At 34.8% G+C, this 6,020-nt stretch overlaps 1 pseudogene; it reads left to right on the top strand.

Annotated features, from left to right (window-relative positions):
- The first annotated feature begins 363 nt into the window (after positions 1 to 363).
- Positions 364 to 1,304, top strand: LOC122472255 (annotated as a pseudogene).
- Positions 1,305 to 6,020: the final 4,716 nt, after the last annotated feature.

Genomic DNA, 6,020 nt, shown 5'->3' with positions numbered 1-6,020 from the left:
AATCTCACTGTAATGTGCAAAATCATAGCCAGCCTGTGAAGTAAATGTAATGTAAGTAGAAGCCAGCCCTCCCTAATAGGGTGCTTGGACATGCTAACTATGGATAACTTATCTATTCATTTGGGCCTAGGCATTTTTTAGGTACCATTAGTGTGCCTGCGGTATTACAGTTAGTATATGAAATGCAAAATGTAAAATAAGTACTTAGAAATGTATTTTTATTGGCACGGCCGTGTTTGAATGGCTCAGAGTGGGGCTTGGCCCAGCAGCGGAGGGACGTTCTAGGCTGCCGGGCGCAGCTTGTCAGCCCCGGGGCGGGGCTGAGGTGCTGTGGTACCAAGAGACGCCGGTATTTAAGACATGATGGCATCTGAAGCCCAGAGTGTTAAAAAAAGAACTTATTGTGATACTATGGAGGCCTATTCCACCGGTCTTCCTAGAAAAAGGGTCTCTGATTTTACTAATAAGAACATGAAGAAGGTTAAGAAATCTCCAAAGCAGTTGGCTGCTTACATAAATAGAACAGTTGGACAAGCTGTGAAAAGCCCAGATAAACTACGTGAGGTGATCTATCGCAGAAAATGCATCATCCTTTTCCAAATCTTTGTTACAGAAAAAAACAGTCCCTTAGAAGTGCGGGCTGTGACATGGTAAATAAAATGAACTGGCTTGTGCAGGCCACCCACCTGAAAAATTACGCCATGATAGTCGAACATACTTGCTTAACTCCAGTGATTCCGGTTCTTCACAGACAGAAAGCCCATCATTAAAATATAGTGGGTTTTTCTCTGAGGTTTCTCAGGACCATGAAACAATGGCACAGGTTTTGTTCAGCAGGAATAGCTTTAACGTTCTGCAAAAAGAGAAGTATAAGTGAGCTTGTAGCTTATTTGGTGAGGATAGAAGACCTTGGAGTTGTCATGGATTGCCTTCTTGTGCTCACCAATAGTTTACAGAAGGAAAAACTATACATCTCACTTGGCTGCTGTGTAGATTTGTTACCTCTGGTCAAGTCCCTACTTAAAAGCAAATTTGAAGAATATAGAATAGTTGCTTTACATTGGCCTCAGGCAGAAATAAAAAGGTGGTGGTCAGAACTATCATCCAAAACAGAAACTATAAATGATGGACATATTCAGATTTTAAAGCAACAATTAAGTGGATTATGGGAACAGGAAAATCACCTTACTTTGCTTCCAGGATATACTGGTAACATAGCCAAGGATGTAGATGCTTATTTATTGCAGTTGCATTGAGACACAGTCTACTATAAAGAGCATTTGATTATTTAAAATGTCCCCAGACTAAGATTTAAAAAAAAAAAAAAGTCTCATCTGAGAACTGTGAATTGCGGAAGAAATCGAAACCTTTTTTTTTCCTTAAAAAGCCACATATGAAACCACTAATGAAACCCTAACAAACTACGTCACACTGAAGTGGAAAAATATACAAAAGGAGCAGCTTCAACTTCAATGAGGTGAAAGTGCACAGTGAAGACTGTGGCCTTTGCTGCATTTGGGACTAATATGGTTATTTGGTAACATTGTTCAAGAGCTACTGGGTCTTAATGCAATCCTGCATAAGAATATAATTCATGCTAGGGGTGCCAAGGTGGCTCAGTCGGTTAAGCGTCCGACTTCAGTTCAGGTCATGATCTCAATTTGTGAGTCTGATCCCCGTGTCAGGCTCTGTGCTGACAGCTCAGAGCCTGGAGTCTATTTCAAATTCTGTGTCTCTCTGGCCCTCCCCCTGCTCGTGCTCTGCCTCTGTCTCTCTCAAACATAAATAAACATTTAAAAAATGTTCTTAATAAAAAAAAGAATATCATTGATACTATGTCAGAAAGAAGACAGGACTTATTACTAGGAATCACAATGACCAATCATTGTGACTTTTTTGAAGATTGTGTTTTATAAGAAAACACTTAAATGTGTGCAGCCATTTTCTTATTTTGAAAAGATTTTGCAAGTTTAAACTGTCATAGGAAATAATCAATACTAAAAATTTGTTGTCCACACTGAGATACTGTGTATACAAAATGCCTTAATTACTAATAAGCCAATGTGTGTGATATGAATATCTGTTTAAAAAATTAATACCAACCATGCTTCTGGCATGATAAAATTATGGAATTAAATCAGGGGTTTGCAATCAGGTAGAATGTTGTTAAAACTTATTCCATACCATTTTTAAAACGAGAATATTTTTAGTATCTCTGATTTTTTTTTGCCAGAATCGTGTCATGTATGTATGTGCTATTCCTATATAAAAGGAAAAGATGAATATATATTTGTATGAATGCTCAACTAGAAATGTCCATGGAGTTGGTTAATTTATAATCACTTTTTATTGTATGTAGAGTTCTAATATTTTCAGTTCTGTATCATTTAAGCTTTCTTCATTTGAGTAAATTCACTAAATATTTCTAAAAAAAAAATGTATTTTTGTCAATATCGCCTTTTCAAGCAAGCCTTAATCACTCTTCATTAATTTATTCACTCATTTGTCCCTTTACTCTTTCTCTCCTTTCTTTCCATCTATTCATAATTCATTCGTTACTATGCGCTGGGTATGTGGACCAAACAAAACAAAATAAAATAAAACTCAAACGTGCTCAGCTTATGCCCTTCAAATGACTAAGAACCAGCTACCTTTTTCAGTAGTGCCCTCCCTCCTAGGAACATGCCTGGGTGCCTGGGTGGCTCAGTCAGTTAAGCATCTGACTCTTGATTTATGATCTCATGGTTTGTGTGTTCCAGCCCCAAAACTGGCTCTGCACTGATGGTGCAGAGCCTGCTTGGTATTTTCTCTCTCTTTCTCTCTCTACCCTTCACCTGCACACTTTCTCTCTCTCAAAAATAAATAAATAAATGAATTAATTAATAATAAATAAATAATAAACATGCCAAATATTAATCAGTGGAACTAGGCCTTTTGCCTAAAACCATAGAAAAATTTAAGATGCATAGAATTATGTCTTGATACTTATATTTTAGAATTCTAATGGATAAAATTGCGGCAAAATAAGAGGATTAAAATAACCTCTTTTGAATTTGGTACATGTATTTGCTTGTCATCATAACACTTTCTTTTATTGCTAAATAATAGAAATAATGTGTTTAGCTCTTAAAAACGTCCACCTGTTATCAAGCTAGGATATCTGTATTCTATTCTATGCAGTTATCTGTATTCTATTTTTATGTTTCCACATTTAAAATTTCCTTAGTAAGAATTCCTGGATTTTAATTTCTAAATGTTCCAACATTACAAATAGAATTACAAAGTTTGATGCCCAAAAGCTATTCTGTCCAAAAGAAAATTTCTAAGTCATGAATATTACCAGAATATTATTAAATGAATCTTGTGAGAAGAATCCAGGCCAATAGGATGAAGAAGTTCAACCTACATCTGACTCTGAAGGAAACACATTTATATTCCCTCATTGCAATAAAGTGATGCCCATTGGAGAAGATCTCCGTTAGTGGAGACAAGGATATTGTCAAGTTTTAGAAAGACATCTTAATATTTTAAAATTTTATGATGAAGTTGTAGTTTGTATATCCAGGAAAATGAATGTATGATTCACGTTTTCCATATAGATAAAACAACAGTCAAAATCACTGACAAGCTTATGAACAAATATATAAGTTTTACTGTAGAATATACACAGTTTTGTAAAACTTAAAAAACAATTTTAAGTGATTGTTTTTTTTATCAAAATAGGCATTTTCTGACAGAGAACTTAAATTGTGAGGTGGGCAAGGTAATGACAAGTTTTTTTTAAATTTTTAATGTTTATTCATTTTTGACAGAGACAGAGCATGAGTGAGGCGGGGCAGAGAGAGGGAGACATAGAATCTGAAGCAGGCTCCAGGCTCTGAACTGTCAGCACAGAATCCGACACGGGACTCGAATCCATGAACCATGAGATCATGACCTGAGCCAAAGTCAGACACTCAACTGACTGAGCCACCCAGGGACCCCCATACAATTTTAAACATGTAAGTGATGACAAAGTCCTATAAATTTAATTTGACTGTTTCACTAAACCACCTAATAAAATTTGGAACCCAATGGAATGTTCTTTTCCAGAGCTCTCTTTTAAAGGTGAAGAGACAAAAGAAAAGTAAGTTTTGTTTATTCCTTTTTTAGTAATTTTTGCATTTAATAAGCATGAAAATTTACAGTTCACAAAAGGTTGTTTTATACTTCTCTTTGCCACCTTAACTTCATCAAGATTTGTGTGTTTCCAAACTGAACAATGGAATGTCTTAAAATATATACATTTGGAAAGGTAATATTAATATCAATAAAAAGGATAAAAAATAAAAGCAAACATAGAAGTGGAAATTTGAAGAATGACAGCGTGAAGAAAAGAATACATTAGTAGATGGAAAGAAAAATGTAGCTATTTTTTAATTTACATAAATATTAACTTTCTGAATTAGCAAAGTAAACAATGTTGATAGTAATCTGAAGTCTCAAATTTAAAGACAATGTCAACATGAAATTGATAATTAGGTAGTAGTATCCTAGTACATTATTATAGTATAATCAACATCTAAATCACATTGTAAAGATGAGGACTCAGATAATATGAAAGCCAAATTATTGAAACTGTGTTTTTGAAGTCAAAAGTTCTTTCTAAACAGGGAAGAAATTTCTATAGTCATTGAGTAGGTGGATCCCAGAGGACTAGAAAACTACTAAAAGAGAAAAATGACCTGTCAGATAATAATTAAAATTACCTGCAGGCTTAGCATTGGTGATATACCACAATCTTTAGAATGCCATGGAGACATCTAGTAAAATACCTCTTTCTTCATAAAATCTATTTTTCAAAAGGTTACTTGATAATATTTTCCATGAAACTGTATTTCCAACTCTATATTGAAAATGAATAGATGAATGGCATTTTCTTTATTTTGAAACTGTCTTGAAAGTCAACTTTATGGAATATATTTCTTCAATAACCCAAGGAGTTAGGGGAGGAAAAAAAATCAGACATGGGATGTAAATAATAACAAGTGAAGAAAATCTAACAAGTATAGAGATGAAGGAAAATTGAAGGGCAGAAATATAAATGCTGTAATTTTATCTCCACTTTTTCTCCTGAATGATGTTGAATGCAACAATTAACCTGGCACTAACCTCCACCTACACTTCCCATTGACTCAATGGGAGCTCTTTACAGAGCTACAATTATGAGCTGCACATAATACAAAACTGCTACCTTGCTCATTTACCATCTCTCCTATTCTTTAAATATTTTATCTCATCTACTAACATGAAGGTTCCACTGACGTCAAATGCAGATATTTTGTATCTTAAGAGCTATAACGTTTATATATATCCCATATGAAAATGAAAGATAAATCTCATGTCTTTGCTTAAGATATGTCTTACACACATGAATCTTTGTCTTATATAACCACTTGTCTGAAGACAAGTGGCAATCACTGTGCATTAACACATTATGATGCTGAAAATCTCTGGTAGGAATGTTGTCCAAATAAAGACTTGGGGTAAGGAGAGGAAGATTTCTCCTACCTGATAATATAATCTCTACAGGCTCAGTGACATGTTCCATTTTTTCCCGGGTTTTGTCTCTAATCTAAAAATTGGTGTTAATAGTAATTGTAACAAGAACGACATAAGTAACTCCGTGTATGCGCCGTCATTTAAATCTCTATAGCTATTCTCTCTCCTTGCCTAGTTCATTTTCTTCAAAACATTCCGACTGAAGGAACATATCATGATTTCAAAACTCATCTGGGAATGAAGAGGTTTCCTCGATAATTTCCTAAAGCCTTTCTTAATGAGCATCTTATCCTCGGTGTAATACCATATTTTGTTTATATCCTATCCACATTAAAATTTCTCATCTCCCAATAAAGAAAATGGTAGTCAGTGCCATCAAACCAATGAATCGAGCTATAGTTTGGTGTAAAGGTCTGTATCTATAACCTCAGAATGGATTTGTTGTCTTCAAATGTGACGTGGCTAGAACATCCCTCCTT

Source organism: Prionailurus bengalensis, chromosome B4, assembly GCF_016509475.1.
Source record: "Prionailurus bengalensis isolate Pbe53 chromosome B4, Fcat_Pben_1.1_paternal_pri, whole genome shotgun sequence".
Taxonomy (NCBI): domain Eukaryota; kingdom Metazoa; phylum Chordata; class Mammalia; order Carnivora; family Felidae; genus Prionailurus; species Prionailurus bengalensis.
Note: the sequence above shows the minus strand (reverse complement) of the source record. Positions and strands in the feature narration are given on the sequence as shown.